A 19,729-nucleotide genomic window follows, 5' to 3' on the forward strand; every position below is an offset into this window, starting at 1 on the left:
TTATTTTTTTTTCAAAAATTTATTTTTACTTTAAATTTTTTATTTCTTTAACTTTTAATTCCTTTTATTTTTATAATTTTATTACTTTACTGTTTTATTTTATTTGCTCATATTTTGAATGGTTTGTACATTCAGTATGTGACGCTTGAGATTTGCTGCGGTTCGCTCTGTTGTGGCCCACCTCCTCCTCGCTGCATAGACTGGTATCAGGTCACACCACTCTGATGCTTGTTGCTTCCTGACAGCAAAGCAGCCACAAACAACTAAACAATATAACAAACACATACACGCACAAATATAGCATTATACACATTTCTGGCCTTTCTGCAGAGTTCCTGTATCATCACAGTGTACTACAGTGGAGTTGAACTAGCATTTGGGAGCCGCCTTACATAAGATACTATACATGTCTACAAGAGCCTTATCATGCTAATACAAATAATATAGCTCCTCTGCAAAGAACTGCCACAATTCAGATAAAGTGGAATTGCTCAGAATGTCCCAATATACATCTGTATTCATAACTTCATCAAATGAATTAAGTTCAAACCACATAAAACAGGCTGCAACTAACATGCAAATAACAACTGGCAAAGGCTGCAAATAACAACTAGCAACATAATTAATTGTTCTTGGCACTCATAGGCTGGGACATGCACTGCTGTAAGACAACTTTGATTTAAGAGAAGCTGATAATCACGATATCCCGTTCCATGAAGTATTCTAATGGCTGTTGATTCTACACTTAGTTCTGTCACCTGTTTCGAGTCAGTTCATTAACAGTTTGCTAGTCAGATGACCTTTTGTGAAACCATTAGTCATGTGGAAGACTACTGTCATCAAATTAAAAATTAATTTTTGCACTTGTGGATTACTTCTTACTTTACACTCTCATAATAGGGTTTTCAGAAATCTATTCAGGGACAGGACATATAGCTTTTAAGTTTCTGTGAGAAGAAGCCACTGTAATACATAATTCAGTCATCTCACTGATAGAAAATGCTTGAAATGTTAATATTTCAAAAATTCTGAAGAATAATAAAAATATTGGTTTCCGGCAAGTGCCTTTAATTTCTTGAAGGAATATGGATAATTCTAAGATGTTTCATGTTACTGTATTACTTCTTCAGTGAAAGAATTGCAGTCTTTATTACACTTCAAGTTCATGCTCAATGTTACGTTGCTAACTCTGATTGAAAACAGTGTTGGACTAAGTATTGATCCCTGCGGGAGTCCCTCTTTCTGAATTTGGGATGTAGAGAGTACGTTTTTATATCAGACCTGAAAAGAATGCAATTGCAGGAAATTTTGAATTATTTCCGGCAAATGGCCCCTAAGCCCCAGATGGTAAAGGTCCATAATAATACCATGATGTATCAAATGAATTTTCTAGATCTAAATTGACCATGACTAGATGTTGTTTTATGACAAAGGCATTGCAGATATGAGACTCGGCTTTAATGAGCACATCTAGGGTTGATCTATTTTTTCGAAAGCCATACTAATGATCTGGAAGGAGATTCTCTAACTTCAGGATGTAAGTGAGCCTAGTATGAACCATTATTTTGAAATTTTTTTCCATGCAGCGCATAAGAGATATTGGCCTGTAATTTTCAGCACAGGAAGGATTTTTTCCTGGTTTTGGTAAGGTGATAATGAACGAATGGAGCCATGAAGAAGGATAGGCATTTTCAGAGAAGATCCGATTATAAAAAATTAATAGGGTTCTCAAGTCTTCTCCAAGTAAATGCTTTAGCATAATCTAATGAACTCCATCTGGACCTGCAGCGCTATTGGAAGATCTGTTTAATGATTCTTGAAGTTCCATTGATGTAAACGGTTGGTTGTATGGAAATGAGTGGCGTGTGAAGAAGTTGATTCTTATATCGTTCTGCATCTGCTCTGATGTTCTGGAAGGTGGACACATAGGTGGCAGAAGCTGAGATTTTTGCAAATGATTCTGCTAATGCATTTGCAACTCTTTCAGGATTAGAAATGTCTTTCCCTTTCCAATGAAATATTGGAGAGGGCAGCCAAGCAAATTTGCCATTTAATCCCTATATTCTTTTCCAGATGACCCGTGTATCCGGTAATGCTTGAGGCAAAAGCAATCCATGAATCGCATTTCACTTTCCGCCTAACTTGTCTAGCTTTTGCTTTTAGTCTTTTAAAAGCAATTAGGTTACTAGTGGTGGGATACTTGCGGAAATTCCAAGCACGGTTTTTTTCCTGTTTGGCAATTAAACAATCTGTATTCCACCAGTGATTTCTGTGTTTTCAATATGGCATGGAGGCCTTAGCTGCAGTCAGAATCTGATTGGTTATGTAAGTGTTTACATCATCAATATGCTGTCTTCGAACATAAAATCTGTCTAAGAGTATTTGGGCAGAATAGCCACCCCAGGTTGCCTTTTTAAACTGCCAATTGGATTGTTGATCGGGATTTGGAGTTACCCCTGTTTGTAGGGAGCAAATAATTGGAAAGTGATCACTGTTAAATGGCTCGGTTAATACCGACCATGTCATGATTGGAAATATGGATGGTGAACAAATTGACAAGTCTATTGCGGAAGCAGATCTACTTGCTAGGTGGATGTAGGTAGGAGATCCAGAATTTAATAAATTAAGATCATTATTATGCATGAATTCCTCCATCAATTTGCCTCTTCTATCCATCGTGGCAGATCCCCACAATGGATGGTGTCCATTAAAGTCACCAAAAAGACAAATTGGAGTTGTGCAATGAGGTTGTCAAGTTCTGAAAGCAGAAGTGGTGCAGATGGTGGAATATAAATGGAAACAATGGTAAATTTGATGTACCAACTGCAATCCGAGCTGCCACAGCTTCTAGCGCAGTTCTCAATTGGATTGGCCTGGATGGTATGTTAGTGTTAACAAGAATAGCAACTCCTCCACGTGCAGGTGATTCTGAGTTCCTATCTTGTCTATAAATGGTATAACTTGAAAATTTTGGCAAAACTTGGCGTGACAAGAATGTTTCCTGTAAGCATACACCTATGGGATTGAATTGAGCTATTAAATCTCTTAAGTCATCAGAATGACTGCCTCATCATCAGCCATTTTCAATCCACTGCAGGATGAAGGCCCCTCCAGCAACTTTCCAGTTCCATCTGTTTTATGCAATGGCCATCCATTTACTACCCACAAACTCACGACTTTCATTTGTCCATCTCCATCGTTGTCTTCCAGGTCCTCTTGGGTACCATTCTGTTATTCTCTTAGTCCATCTGCCATCATGTCTTCTAGCTGTCCTGCCCAAGACCATTTCGGTTCTTTAGTTTTGATAAGAATGTCAAACTTGAGTTTGCTGCCTAATCCACGTGTGTTTCTTCTTATCTAACAGTCTGATTCCCAATATAATTTGTTCCATTCTTCGCTGTGTAGTTCTAGCTTCTCTTCCATTCTTTTGGTGCGTGCCCAAGTTTCACTTCCATATGTCATGGTGGGGAGTATACATTGGTTCATTACTTTACGTTTCAAACAAATTGGGATATTGCTCCTCAGTATGCGACTATATTTCCTGAAGGCTATCCATCCAAAATTTATTCTTCTCTTGACTTCCAGCCATTTATCATTATTACAGCTAATGACTTGTCCCAAATAAGTATATGACTCCACCTTTTCAATTACTGCTCCTTCAATCATTATATCCCTTTCTTTGGCATACTTGTTCATCATTACTTTTGTTTTAGCCATATTCATCTTTGGTCCAAAATTCTTACTAACTCTGCATAACTGATTCAGATTTTCCTCTAATTCTTTGGGATCGTGGCTTATGACCACAATGTCAATTGCAAATCGTAAATGGTTTAGGTACTCTCCGTTCACATTGACTCTTTTCTGCGACCAGTCTAATCTTCTGAAAGCTTCCTCAAGGGCAGCAGTAAACAACTTCAGAGATATTGTCTTCTTGTCGAACTCCTTTCTCAATTTTAAATTTACTACTGTTTTTGTCTAGTCTAATAAAGGAGGTAGCATTCTCATATATTTTCTTCAAAATCATAATACATGGGATCTATGCCTTGTCTTTCCAATGCCCAAAACATTGCTTATGCTGTATGGAATCAAATGCCTTTTCATAATCCACCAATGCCAGGCATAATGGTGTTTTATATTCATTTGCTTTCTCCATTAGCTGTGATATTACGTGTAGGTGATCCATAGTTGAGAATCCTGTCCTAAAGCCAGCTTGCTCTTTCGGTTGATTCTCATTAAGTATTCTTTCTAATCTGTTAGTAATGACCCTTGTGCACAACTTGTAGATGTGGGATAACAAGCTAACTGTTCTATAATTTCCCATTTCTGATTTATCTCCTTTCTTATGCAGCAAAACTATGATTGCATTATTCCACTTCTTAGGCGTCATCACACCTTTTCTAATGCATTTTGTGAAGAGTCTTGCCAGTTTTTGTGCCATGTCTCTTCCGCCCAATTTTAACAACTCTACAGTAACTTCATCTTTCTGGGGCTTTTTGATTCTTCATTTTCTTCGACACATGTTCTACCTCATCAGGAAGAATATCAGGTATGTTGTATGTGTTACTAATTTGTGATCCATCTTCCCCACTGCTGGCATCATTCCCTTGCTCCTTGTATAACTCTTTACAGTAGTCTCTTTGCTATTTGAATTATGCCTTCTCTGCTATTTATAAGTACACCATTGCTATTCTTCAGTTTCAGTATCATTTATTGTTCTGTATTACTGCTCATGGCTGCTGATTTAAATCCTTTTTTTCCCTCAATGATTGTTCTACTTTTCTTGTGTTAAATCTTCTTATGTCCTCTCTGAGTCTGTTTCTAACGACTTGCATAACTCAGTATACTCAATTTTCTCCCTGTCAGTGTTTTTCTTGCTCTTCATTTGTCGTCTTTGGTTCATCATGACAAGTGTTTCAAATGATTGTTCTACTTTTCTTGTGTTAAATCTTCTTATGTCCTCTCTGAGTCTGTTTCTAACGACTTGCATAACTCAGTATACTCAATTTTCTCCCTGTCAGTGTTTTTCTTGCTCTTCATTTGTCGTCTTTGGTTCATCATGACAAGTGTTTCTTGACTAATTTTTTCTTCTTTGGATTTCTGTTTCCCTATAGGTTTCTTGGGCTTTATCACTTTCAGAAAGTTGTAATATTCCTCGTCGATATCTTGGTCCTGAGCAGTCTGCAGAAGCTCAAACTTGTTCTTAAGTTCCAGTATATACTGCTTTTTTCCTCCTCGTTTTTTCAAAGACCTTTGTATTATTTACTCGAGTCAGTTTTTTCCTTTCCTTTCCTACATCTATATCAAGTGTTAGATGACTTTCATCAACCGGTGAAATACCACCACTTTGCTTATTGGAGGCTTGAAGTGGTGAAAGCCATGTTTAGTCTCTAGAGCAAAGTTTCGGCATCCCCCTCTCCCCATACTTTTCCTTCAACCCATGCACGGTACTAAGTACTATAGGTTTTGATACCTTTCGTGTTTGGGGTTCTCATAAAAGAAAAAAAAAAAAAAAAAAAAAAAGTGTACATCTTACCATTCTGTGATCACTTCCAACGTTTACCTTATTCAGGATGGTAACATCATTCACAATATATCTTCTGTTAGTGAGGATGAAGTCGATTTCATTAGTAGTTAATCCATTTGGACTCTTCCATGTCCACTTTCTGTTCACCCTTTTCTTGAAAAAAAGTGTTCATTACTGACATTCCTCGAGATCCTGCAAATTCCACAAGTCTTTCACTTTTTTCATTTCTTTCACCAATTCAAAAATTTCCCATAATTCCCCTTTCTGTGCTGTTTTGTCTCTTTCCAACCTTAGCATTGAAGTCCCTCATAATGATAGTGTAGTGAGTCTCAATTTCAGTGTACATTTCTTCAACCTCTTCATCATCATGGCTTGATGTTGGTGCATAGATCATTATAACCTTTAGAGTTTATACCTCTTAGAAATCCTGAGTAGTAGTCTTGACACCCTTGGTGATGGACTTTTGAATTCTAAAATGTTGTTTTTTATATCTTTATGGACCAGAAAGCCAACTCCACCTTCACTCCTTTCACTGTTTACATTGGTGTACAGCAAATTTCCATTTGATAAACTTATAAGTGATTAATTTCTTCTTCTTGTTTCAGCCAAACCGATGATATTCCAATTCACATTTTCTAATTCCTTTTCCAGCTCTAATATCCTGTCTTCACTGATGAGCGATCTTACATTGTAACAGGCCAAGTTCCATGCATGGCAGCCTGGTCGTACCCAGAGATTCTTAGCACCCTCTGCTTCCACTCTTACCCTCTCGCTGCTGTAAGAGGTGGAGTGAAACATTGGGGACTGAGGGCCATTTGTTTCGTCTTACTGTCATGTGCTGGAGCGTCTGGTCTTTTCCTTTTCATGCTGACCAGGTGTCTTGAAGAGAACCACTCTACATGTTCGTTGCCATATAAGTGACGTAACAGGGCTTACCATCGAGAAGATGTGCACGCGTGAATTTTAGGGAGGCAGGCCAAATGGACTTCTCCTAAATCTTCTGAAACAGAAAGATATTGGATCCATCATTGTTTTAGACTGAGTGTCTGATAACACACAGAATGCCTGTTCCCCTCTAAGCCCCAATGACTGCTTAGTCCTCTGAAATTCCAATGTATGATGTTATGCATTATTTAGGTTTACCTGAGGATGATTCATCTGACTGTTTTTTGTACATGGGACATTTTTTCAGGTCCTTTTTTGAGAATGTGGGGCGTCCAATATCCATGGAGTTCTAGAATGGGCTCCTTTATCTAGCGGCTCATCTACATCCATACTGTTGGTGGGAGATTCCATTTTCTTTGAAACTGATTTAGATTTTAATTGTTCTTTTTCAACTGGGACCGATGGGGTATGAGTAGGAATGCTGATTGGAGTATTTGTGGTTTCTAAAAAAGATAATCCTCCAAGTTTTTCAAAGAAAACTTGGAGGATTATCTTTTTTAAAGGTTAAAAGGGCAGATTTAAGCCAGTTCGGTAGAGAGGTGTTAGGTGGAACTGATACATCCGTTTGAGCTGCAGTAGAAACAAAGTTTCGAGTGCGAGCTGCATAAGAATGGCCACTAGGCATGGTCAACATAACGTGTGTACGTGCCTCAGGAAACATGACTTTATTTTCAATTTTGTATTTTTGAATTTTCTTTCCTGTTATCCATAGCTCACAAGTTTTGGAAAAGGCTAGATGGCTTTCTTTGCAGTTTGGACAAACAGGGTTTTGACAGAGCAATCCGCTTGGGTGTGATCTTTAGAGCCGCAGATGGGACATATGGCTTCGACAAGCCTGCTGGAAGTGACCATATTTCACATTTAAAGCAACAAGCAGGATTCGGGATGTAAGGTCGAATAACCAGCTTTAATAGAGGATGGCAAGTCTGGAGTGATAAATGTCAGAATGATGGATCTTGTTGGAGTAAGAATTCCATCTTTTGCCGTCATGATCCGTTTTACATTTATTACTTTCTGACTTCTGAGTCTTTGGAGTAGTTTTTCAGAGACTGTAATTAGGTCCCACTCACTAATGACACCTTTTGATGAATTTAGTGTTTTGTGGGGGAGTAATTTATACTGTCAACCTATCAAATGTTGTTGTTTTTAACAGCCGCTCAGAATGTTTTGAGGTGGCTGTTTCTATCAGAAGGTCTCCAGATTGCAGCCTTTTAATCATTTTTGGTGATTCAGCAATAGACTCCAAGATTTTCTGAATTAAGAATGGTGATAACTTACCTACAGGTTGGGTGGATAGGGAATGAATCACCAGGAAGTTTTGAAAATCGTCATGACATTCTGCTTCTCTTCGCAGTCCTTTAGGTTGACTTGAGTCATGGTCGGTGGTAGAAGTTTCCGCTCTTAAGCTCAAAGGCTCTGAGTTTGGATAATGATTTCTATCCACAATGGCTCCTTTTGGCCCTGGGGGTTTGCCTTTACTACCCAGGTTACCGGGCCCGCCATGGAGAGGAAGGAGCAGTGCTGCTTGGTGGCCAAGCGTAGAGTTAGTTAGTAAGTTAGTACGACTAGCTAAATTAAAGAAAAGGGTACTTGCCTTCTTCTGGGCTCTCTTCTTAATGCTTTTAAGTAAGTAGAGCTACTTAACAGAAAATTTTAATATTACAAGAAAAAAACAATGAAACTCTGTCGCTGGGTGAAAAAACGCTTTATAAACACGCAAGGATCGCCTGGCCATGGAAAAGTTTGGCACCCTGGGGCCCTGGAGAAGTGCAAATGTATCCCCAATTCAAAAAAGTGACACGAGTAATTGTTGTTGTTGTTATTTGGTTTTTAGGAGCATTAGCAACTAAGGCCATATTGCTCCAGGATATGCGGTGGTCATTCCCTGACCTTCCCGCATCCTCCGTATTTGGTGGTGACGGGCTCAAACCCCGGTCTAATCAAGAAGTGCGTGCTATGCACTGCTGTTCCTTCCCACCTGGCTACGGAGGCGCCACACGAGACCTGTTAGTTTAATTTCTGTTCTAGGAAAAGTAATGGAGTCACTGGTTAAAAGAAGAAAAGGATCATCTTTCACACACAGGTTTGTTAAGAGAAAATCTTACCTGCCCGATTTGATTGGATATTATGATGTAATCACAAAGGAACTGGATGCAAAAAATAATTTGACATCATATACTTGGATTTCAGGAAAGCTTTCGATACTATTGCACATAGAAGGCTGCTGTACAAATTGGAGCAGCATGGCATTAAGGGAAAGTTTAAGGGATAAAAGGATGGTTGAGAGTGAGAAGACAGAGAGCGATAATCAATGGACACTGCTCGTCAATGGACTAATGTTATTAGTGGAGTCACACAGGGTTCGGCATTGGGCCCACTGTTGTTTTCTATATTTATCAATGATATTGACGAAGTATAACAGGCTTAATGTTTGCAGATGTTACAAAGGTTGGCATAGTTGTTAATGACAGTAACGACAGTATGCGGCTGCAACAGGATCTAGAAAAGTTGGGCAGATAGGCTAGAGGTGGCAACTGAAGTTTAACATTGACAAATGCAAAGTACTGCATATGGATAGCAGTAACCCCAGAGTAACATACCAACTGTGTGGTACTATGGTCAGGATAGTGGAGAATGAAAAGACCTGAGGGTAATTGTGCCTTCAGATATGAAGTTTTTAGAGCAGTGCAGACAGGCTGCCAGAGCAGCTCGTGGGATCTTGTCAATGAAATACAGGAACTTTGCTAGTAGAGACAAGGAGGTGATTATCCCTCTGTATAAGGCAATGGTCAGCCCACACCTTGAGTACTGCCTACAGGTCTTTATGCCTATTTTACTCAGCGTGTAAAGCTGCTGGAATAAGTACAGAGAAGGGCAAGTTTGGTGAGGGGAACATATGGGTGCTCTTACCAAGAAAGGCTAAAGTTCTGAAAATTGCAGAATCTGGAGACTAGGCACCTGCTCTGCAAGGTGATTTTATTGAGGTGTATAAGGCTTTGAATGGTTTGAGCAAGCTCAATGCAGATGGAATTCTTTCTCTTGCTCTGATTACACACTTAAGGGCATAAATTCAAATTGAGGAAAAATAGTTGCAGAATAGATGTGTGGAAATTTGCCTTTAGCCAGTGAGTGATTGATTGGTGGAACAAACTTCCATCTGTTTTTGTAGAAGTTGATGGCTTAAACAGATTCAAGAAGAACTGGACAAAGTTTTAGAGTGAATGGATAGGTGAAATGGGAAGTTTTTTTTTTTTCTTTGGATGTTGCTGTATAAGCTTACATCATATGCCACTACTAATGCTTTCAGGAGTGTCAAAAGCCAGCATGGGGCTTGGGCAAACAGCCTCAGTGGGACTGGTTTTCGCTTGCAATTTCTTTTTCTGTGACTCATGGCTATTGCCAGGCTCAGAGTAGCTGAGCACTCCCCCTCCAGTGCTTCTATTTAGTTCATAATCTGAACATTCATTAATCTACTGTAACAGTTGCTTCACCCTTAGCACTAAAATTACCTGTGCTAATTCTACAATGCAACACAACAATTTCTGTTTATATATAAAAAAAAATTCATGATTATACAGCAAACAGGGATGAATTCCTGAATCGAAACTGATAACAAAATAATAATGTGAAGAAGAAAATAACTGCATAATTACACATGAATAAGTACAGAGCACTGTGGATTCAAAACTGGAATCATGACGAGAGTAGTCAGGTGGATGACTATTATCCTCCATATAAATTTTCACCAAAATTACTTAGACTACTGACCAATAACTGATCTTCAATCACATGGAAATTATGAATTAATAAGACAGGAACTAAGCAGTGCCTGTACCAATGATGGACAACAGTTTTAAAAATGCTAGAGGAATAAGTGCAAAAAAACGACAGGCAGTAGGTACAGGATGGGAGAAGCTAGGCCAATAAAAATAATACTGGTCCCACTACCAACACAACATCCAACTGATTCCAACTAGTGTCTCACATTGTTTGGTAGTGGTGCTGGTCCCACTACCAACACAACATCCAACTGATTCCAACTAGTGTCTCACATTGTTGTGGAGTTGACTCCTTCACAGATTGTTGCCTATCCGTTACCATCACTCTACCCTGAAGGTTCTAATTTTGTTCATTGCAATACGACTGATACCCCAATGTTTTAATTTGTCCTTAATCTGATAAATGTCCCCTTATTGGTATATTTCTCCTGAGCAGCCTTCTGTGCATTTGGACCATATGCCTATAGATGCCCAAGTGCAGTCTTGCTGTCTAATGGATTCTGCATATCGTAACAACTTATGTTGTTGTTAATGACAATACCATTGCAACAATCGGTGTAACTAATTTAACAAGGCTGGCACAGTAAAACCATTAACTGACTCTAGCCAGCATGTTTCTTTAGGGTGTGGGACTATGGATATGCCTTTTCATCATCCTATACAAGGTTACACTTGAATTAAAAAACAAAAAACAAAATAGTTCTACCAACCATACTAAGAAGAAATCCATGTCTCCCATCCCCACAGAAATAAAATAAAAATAATATAATAAATAAATAAAGTAACCTTGGCTGCTGCCCCATCTGTGGTTGGGGTTGAGCTGAACTCATGCCCTGGCTAACCTCTGGCTGCCTGGGTTGGTTGCAGCCTTTCCTGAACATGGCACAGTCACAACAGAAATAAGTTTTATCCAGCAATCTGGAGAGTACATATGATGAGTGCAATTACACTGCTTACACCTGCATAGCAGTGACTGTTAAAATGCTAGAGGAATAAGTGCAAAAAAAAACTAGAGAAATAAGAAAGTTTGACAGCCTGTTAAAACAGGCTGTCAAACAGAATGTGTGGAGCATAGTGCCTGTTCCAACACTTAACCTGCAATCCTTCTCCAATAGGAGGTCTCCTCTATCATATCCTAATACTGTAGCCCCCTTCCCCAGAAGCATTAAATGCAATTTCTAACCCCTCGAATATCTTTCCTATCCAAGTCTTTCCTTTCATATGCAAATTTTTTGTTTTATTTATGTATTTATTTTATTTTCTTCTTATTATTATTATATTTTGCTTTTTGCTAGGTTCTCTTACCCTCAGGATAGTGGCAAAAGGTTAAAAAAACATAACTTAACATGTAAAGAAGATGCCAATGTTTACTTGCTTGTACACTAATGATGATAGAACTTTTCTCTGCACACATTGCAGGCATGTAATGTGTGCAAAGAAAAGTTCTACTCCAAGAGCTTTGCATAATCTCTCCGGGGCTGAGCTGAAAAACAGGTTTCTTATCAAATGCTCCCTCTTCTTATGTTGTGGCAAAATTCCAGACATTTTCAAATTCAATCCTAACTTGTGACTTTATATCGATATTATTTCATACTAATTAAGGAAGGCCTCAGAATGACCATGCTTAATATTATTAGTACCAACATGTATAATTTAATCACTTTTGTACCCTTAAGTTCTACAATATTGCCAGATTTTGACCCTGGCACACATTCTGGTCCTATTCTACATATTCTTACTGCATAAAAAATAAAATAAATGCATGCTGTGGTCCCACTGTGCAACCAGATGCATGAGCTATCCTCATGCATCTGGTTGCACCTAGTTGAAATTAATCCAACAAAATTGGATTTTGTTGCTAGAAGCCTCATTTGCAGAAGGATATGGATCTTTTGGTGGATAAAGAGAAGAGTAAAAAGAGTAGAATCTGGGGGCCAAATGCCTACAAGGATATCTGATTGAGGTGTTTAAGACTCTGAATGGATCGAGTAAGTTTAATGCCAATGGAATCCTACCTCTTGCTCAGACTATGCACATGATCAGGCAAATTCAAATTAAGGAAGGATGGTTGCAGGATAGTATGTGGAAATTGTCTTCAGCCAGCGGGAACTGACTTTTGGAACAGAAGTAGCTAGTTCGAATAAATTCAAGGAAGAACTAGACAAACTGCTGGAGAGGATGAATAGGAGATATGAGAAGTTTTGGATTTTTTTTGGCTGATGCTGTAATGGGCCGTTTTAATGCATGGGCACACCCAGTGGATGACAGGACCCTCACTTGTTGATCTTAAATAATTTTTTAAACGACCCTCTGTCCATATGTTATGTCAGTCAAAAGCACCGCAAACAAAGAATATAATGATATATGAATAATGTTTTTGGCTTTCTCTAAATAGTTTAAAGTTCCAAAAATATTAATATTAAAAAAAAATTAACAAAATTAATTCTCGCTTATGATTATAAATTAATAATATATATATATATAATTATATATATATTATGTAATTATAATTTTTAAGCGTCTGCTACGCTCCATGCAAAGCTTCTTGCATGGTGATGGAGCATAGTTTCCAGTAGCTCTTTTAATACATAGGGTTAGGAATGTGACTAAGAGAGACCCAGAAAAAAAAATTAAAACAAAGTTTAAACTGAATAGGAACCACATTTGGAAATTCGCCGGGTAGCCCAAGAGTTCTTAAAACGCCCTGATGCTATATAAGTTTGCTTGATTGCATCATTTGCCATTACTAACAGCTCCTGAGAATATCTATGATCCGTTTTAAGACTTGAATTTTTCACTTTTTCATTTTATTTTATTTGTGCATCATGCAACTAAAAAGAACAACTTGCAATCTGCATATTTTGATGATTTTTGGAAACTGGTCTCTAATCTTATGTTTATTTTCAAAAATATGAGCTTTAATTATCTGAATAATCAACTATGCCATCGATAGTAAAGTAACTAATTATTTTCATACAAAAACTGTGCAATTCATTGGAACTTGTCATTGAATAAATGGGCTGATGTTAAAAATTTCTAAAAACACATTCTGTCTGCAATCCAGTTGTCCAGTGAAGTTTTTGACATCAAAATGGAAAGTTTTACAAATTGTACAGATTAGGGAAGGGGTTTTCTAAAATTTTAAATGAATTTTTAAAATTTTAAAAACTGCTGTAATTTAACTGAAACCTTATTAAAATTTTTCATAAGATTTCAAATTAAAACCTTAACTATTTTTTTTTCTTTTAAACAATGGTGAATTTTTAACCATTCACAGCAGGGTGTGTGTGTTTTATAAACGAGAAGAGAAAAACTTAAAATTTAACTTCTGTTCCAGGGAAAATAATGGAGTCACTGGTTAAGGAAGCATTGCAGGATCATCTAGACAAGACAGCATAATTCAGACACAGCATGGATTTGTTAAAGGACAGTCTTGTCTGACAAATTTGATTGGATATTATGTAGTTACAAAGGAACTGGATGCAAAAAATAATTTTGATATCATATACATACTTGGATTTCAGGAATGCTTTGGATACTGTTGTGCATGGAAGAGTACTGCACAAATTAGATGAGTATGATATTAAGGGCAAGTTTAAAAGGGTGGTTGAGTGGGCAAAGACGGAGTGGTAATCAATGAGGACTAATGTTACTAGTGGAGTCTTCCAGGGTTCGGTGTTGGACTCACTGTTGTTTTGTATATTTATCAATGATGTTGATGAAGGTATATTAGGCTTAATATCCAAGTTTTCAGATGATACTAAGGTTGGCAGGGTTGTTAATGACAGTAATGGCAGATTGCTACTGCAACAGGATCTAGAAAAGTTGGGCAGACGGGCTGAAAAGTGGCAACTGAAGTTTAACATTGACAAATGCAAAGTACTGCATATGGGTAGAAGTAACCTAAGAGAAATGTACCAACTGTGTGGTACTACACTTCGGGTGGTAGAAAATGAAGAAGACCTGGAAGTAATTGTGCAGTCAGATATGACGTTTTCTGAGCAGTGCAGACAGGCTGCCAGGGCAGGTCATGGGTGTGCTGTCAATGATATACAGGAATTTTGCTAGTAGGGAAAAGGAGGTGGTCATCTCTTTGTATAAGGCAATGGTCAGGCCACACCTTGAGTACTATGTACAGATCTGGAGACCTCATTTTAGGAAGGATGTAGAGTTGCTTGAACGAGCACAGAGAAGGGCTACAAGGTTGGTGAGAGGAATGAAATGGTCCGCTTACCAAGAAAGGCTTAAGTTCTGTAAATTGCAGCATCTCTTCACTAGGCATCTGCAAGGTGATCTGATTGAGATGTATAAGGTCTGGAATGGGTTGAGCAGGCTCAATTCTAATGGGATTCTTCTTCTTGCTCAGATTACAAACCTGAGGAGGCATAAATTCAAATTGAGCAAAGACAGTTGTAGAATTGATGTGTGGAAATTTGCCTTTATCCAGAAGGTAGTTGATTGCTAACTTCCATCTGTTATTGTGGAAGTGAATGGGTTGAATAAATTCAAGGGAAAACTAGACAAATACTTGGAGGGTATGATTGGGTAAACTTTTTTTTTTTTTCTTTGGATGATACTACATACACTTGCTTTCTTGCATCACATGCCTCTACTACTATTACCCACATTTTAGAAGGCATAATTTGAGAAGAAAATATTTTATTGTACAGACAGTGCAGCTCGATGGTTATACTGTGTTTTTGTATATAACCAAATGTGCCTGTGCTGTCACACAAGAAGGGAATAAAAAATGCAGTTATGGTAAAACACGAATTTCACAACAGAAATCTGCTAGTGTTTATTGTGAAATTCTATACCTCAGTGCTGCATTGGTTTTCAAAGTATTACTGCAGCAGCTGAGCCATTGTATTCTCTTCTATCGTATATATAGAAGAGGCTCAGCTGCTGCATCAATTAGACAATTAAATTTTTATGAACAAATTTTGTTTATTTGCTGATGCTAGTGAGGCAGTGTTAGAAAATTGCTAGCTTGGGTGTGATTCTTGTACTGCTACTAGTGGTAGCCTGGAAAGCTAGGTGTCTTGGATTTCAGACTCTGCTGTGGGTCATCATGTAATATACAAATACAGGAGCTGTAGCAGTAATATCAAATGATGCATGGAAGTAAGCTTATATAGCATCAACCAAAAAAAAAAGAAAAAAAAAAAAAAAAACACAGTTCACCATCCATATGCTCCAAGAATTTGTCTAGTTTTCCCTTGACTTTATCAACCCATCTACTTCCACAACAACAGATGGAAGCTTGTTACAACAATCACACACTTTGTGGCTGAAGGCAAACTTCCACACATCTATCCTGCAACCATCCTTCCTCAATTTGAATTTATGCCCCATGTGTGTTAGGAAACTAAGAGTAAGAACATGTGCATATATACTAATACTAGGAGCATTGTAAATAAATTTGATGAATTTGAAGTACTAATTAAGTCATCAAATTCAGACATTGTAGGAATAGAGGCGACATGTCACTCAAACATAAGTGATGCTGAATTTGAATATGGGGAGTACAATGTATACATGAAGAATAATATCAGGCTTAATGTCTAAGTTTGCATACAATAAAGTTGGCAGGATGATTAATGAAAGTCTTACGTTATGAGACTGAGTTGCACTGGAATGGACACTATTTATGGACACAAACTGACACTTTTGAAATTTTATTTTCTAAATACTGTATTACTGCTCAATATTATTATTTAAAAAAAAGCAACTACAGTATTAGTGCATATAACATTTAAAATGTTTAACCCATTTCATTTATTGATAGCAAAATAGCAAAACTAAGAGATTAAAAAAAAAAAGTGGGCAAAATGAAACTTGCTGACATAAAATCTCTTGCTTAAAGGTCACCTTTTAATCACTACATATTAAGGCAATATAACAAAAAAAAAACAAAAAAAAAAAAAAAAAAAACTGGTTAAACATGATTTTTGGCTCTAACAAACTTGGCTTGTAAAGTGGATGTTAAGGTTTTCCTCTGACACTAGTGTTATTCAGATGGTGCATTGTACTTGAAACACAAGATGCAGAAGTGCTTACTAAACAAAATGTCACTGTACAATGAACCTTTTATTCATTGTACAAAGCCAAACACATTATTATTATTATTATTAGCCATATGGTGCAAGGAAGCCTGAGGCTTATGCTGCACCAGCCAAAGAAATAAAATTCTGAATTACCCTGAGAGAGAGAGAAAGAAAAACACAGAGAGAGAGAGAGAATCACCAAGAAAGGGAAGAATGATGATATCCAGCTCAGGATCCTGGGTGTGCCAAGCCCACACTCACCAGATGTGAGTCCCACTTATTGTTGTTACTCACACACACACACATATCTATTACTAATTGTGCTGATTCAACAGTGCCATGAAGGGCATTGCCAATTCCCAGTTTCTTGAAAGCCAGCTGTTTTGTGTTTCACTAATTCCCACATTTTCACCCATTTGCATACTTTTGAAATTGGCATTAGCATTAGTAGAGGCATATGACGCAAGAAAGCAAGCTTATATAGCTTCAGTCAAAAAAAAAAAAAAAAAACCTTTCTGTTTCACCTATCCATTCACTCCAAAAGTTTTAGTTCAGCCTTGAATTTATTTAAGCTGTCAAATTCCAACAACAGATGAAAGTTTGTTCATGCAATCAACTGCCAGCTAGCTAAAGACAAATTTCTGCACATCTATTCTACAATCATCTTTCCTTAATTTGAATTTATGCCCCCTTAGATGCAGAACCTAAGCAAGAGGAAGAATCTCATCAGCATTGAGCTTGCTAAAACCACTCAAGACCTTATATACTTCAATCAGATCACCTTGCATGTGCCTAGTCTACAGACTTAAGCCTATTTTGGTAACAGCAACCTTTTTTCCACTCACTAATCTTGTTGCCCCTTTCTGTACTCTTTCTATTAGCTCAACATCTTTCCTACAACGAGGCCTCCAGACCTACATGCAGTACTTAAGGTACTGCATGAAGGTCTGGGGGCCTCTTATCCTCTTGTATAAGGCAGTGATCAGGCCACTGCCTTATACAAGAGGATAATCACCTTATCCCTGCTAGCAAAATTCCTATATATCACTGACAAGACCACATGAGCTACTCTTGCTGCCTATCTGCACTGCTCGGAAAACTTCACATCTGACTGCACAATTACCCCCAGGGAATGGTTAATCACTTCACTCATCCTTTTGGTGTAAACTATGATTTGGTGATGTTTAATTCAGAGTTCCTTTTTTTTTTTTTTTTTTTTATTTACATCCATTACATTATGATCTGAAATGGTCACACTAAAAAAAAGCTTTTTTTTTTTTTTTTTTTTTTTCAGAATGCCACTTAGATGTTTTGATCATACCTTTTCTAGTCACGGCCAGAAAAAAAGTATGAAAGGTATGAAACATCACTGGGTTATGCTAGGTATCTCCTTCAGACATATGGCAATTTTGGCCAACTTTTTTAAACAAAATGCGTTTTTTTAAAAAATAAGGTATTTAAATATATTTTGGAACTTGCCTGCAGTTCCCTTCGCAGGGTGGACTGATAATACGTAACTTACCTCAAGTTCCTCCATACGTGGGGAAAGCAATCTTGTTACCAGTTTATGTCACCGTTAAATTAAATGACTACATACGCAGTTGTACTGTGAAACGAAGAAAATTCGAGATATTACTAGCAGTTTGAAAACCTATACATAATACCAACTTTAATAAAAAGTAACTTCAAAACGAAATGTTGGCTTATACTGCCAACAGCGAAACAGCTAACCAAATGTTAGCTTATAGTACCAAAAATGATGCCAAACATACAAAAGGTATAAACAAGAACATTTCCAAAACATTCAATGACTTGCTCGGAATTGCAATCAAATTTAATCATTTCTTTTTATTTTCAGGTCACTTGCCTCATATGAATACCAACCCGTTTTTATTATTATTTTTTTTAAATAAGCGGCGTTTTCTTCTTATATGATGAAAGAAACGGGGAGGGAAATCGGCAGTTCGGAATTTCTCATTATTTACATAAATAAATCATCCCACCCACTTCAGAACGTAAACAGTTTAAGAGCCTAACCACTGACAATTAAAAACTCTCACACGCAGTCATTCTATAATAATCACTTATTTTTTCACTGATCGTAGTATGAGTTATATTTTGTAACTGTGATTGCATGTGTATCTATTGGAGGATTGGCGCCCAGAGTATATTTCGTTCGCAGCTAGGTGGCAGCATTATGTATGTCACATGACGTTTACGTACTACTGTCGTTTAATTTTTCTTACCTAGTTTTGATTGTTTTTCTTAAGGGATAACAAATAAGTAAGTTACAGAGTAAACGGGATAAGCATCTCTCTCGGTGTCAAACACGTTTGCAATCATCGAGGTTAGAAAAATGTCATTTGAGTCTAATGGTAGTGTGAAAGCTTTTTATGGTGGGTGTATGCTTTTGTATGTTTCAGACTTTTAATTAATATTTTTGCTGTTTGGTGCATCTAACTTATTAGTACAATTATTTTAATAACTGTCGGAAACCTATTGGACCCTGCTTGAAGTTTATAGTGATACTGCTGTGATTATTACAGACAGTGCGTTCCAGGTTTGATTCCGGAATATGTTTCCCAAATCAAATATAGGAAAATATTGAGTACGATTAGACACAGTTAAAAGGGCAACGACAACATATTAAATACTGTGGGTGTCCAAGGTTTCATTCCTGGTCGCTTATCGTGATAGGCGTAAAGAAATTTAAAGCTAATACGCCCTAGCACCCCGCGAACTGTTTCAGTGTCTTGTCGCCAGCTGCCGCGACTGTCACTCGTAGTGTTGCAACCTATGTCACTGTCTGCAATTTCGAAGAAAAAAAAACAAACAAGGGGAACTAATCACAATGGAAAATAAATTTTTACATACTGTAAATAACAAAAATACTTTTTCTTTAAATTAGTATTATTATTGGCAAATGGTGCAAGAAAACCAATTTTTACAACATCAGTCAAAAAAAAAAAAAAAACTTTCCACATTATCTGCCCATCCCTGCTGAGTTCCAGTCAATATCTAGAAGGTTTAAATTCCCAGTTAAAAGACATGATTTGCTGGCCCGGTCTATTTGTCTGTGTAGTCATTTGTGTACTCGTTTTGGTCGTTAGGCCTGTAACCCAGTCCTACTCTTATTTTTATTTTCTAAGTGCTTCAGTCGCACCAGACTGGCTAACATTGCACTGGCTGCTTAAACCTGAGTGTACAGCCTTAGATTCTATGTGCTCTTAATTAAGAGCTTAATTTCCCCTCTATCTGCACACATGTACTCAATTCAAAATTTCTAACTCTTATGTTTGGATTACACCATGTCTCCAGTATACGTACAGTGTTGATGTTGGATTATTTGACCAGCATGTTCATCAGATTTGTTTTTAGAGATTAGAGGCTTCCAACAGGCCTCTAATCTCTGATATCTTCATTTTCAAAATGCT

At 37.4% G+C, this 19,729-nt stretch overlaps 2 protein-coding genes across 5 annotated transcripts in view; one reads left to right on the forward strand and one right to left on the reverse strand.

Annotated features, from left to right (window-relative positions):
• The window catches only part of Herp (Homocysteine-induced endoplasmic reticulum protein), a 223,851-nt gene extending 205,895 nt beyond the window's left edge, over window positions 1-17,956 (reverse strand). Inside the window, exon 1 of the mRNA XM_090383557.1 lies at window positions 17,818-17,956. The gene's annotated coding sequence lies outside the window, so the exon portion shown is untranslated. The remainder of the gene's footprint in view (window positions 1-17,817) is intronic.
• Window positions 17,957-18,520: 564 nt separating this feature from the next.
• Window positions 18,521-19,729, forward strand: part of c11.1 (maestro heat like repeat family protein c11.1) — a 1,259,325-nt gene continuing 1,258,116 nt past the window's right edge. For all 4 annotated transcript variants that reach the window (XM_090383553.1, XM_090383554.1, XM_090383556.1 and 1 more), the window contains exon 1: window positions 18,521-18,691. The gene's annotated coding sequence lies outside the window, so the exon portion shown is untranslated. The remainder of the gene's footprint in view (window positions 18,692-19,729) is intronic.

The sequence above is a fragment of the Mastigoproctus giganteus genome, chromosome 10 (genome assembly GCF_048544385.1).
Source record: "Mastigoproctus giganteus isolate SK-2022 chromosome 10, ASM4854438v1, whole genome shotgun sequence".
In the NCBI taxonomy this organism is placed as follows: Eukaryota; Metazoa; Arthropoda; class Arachnida; order Uropygi; family Thelyphonidae; genus Mastigoproctus; species Mastigoproctus giganteus.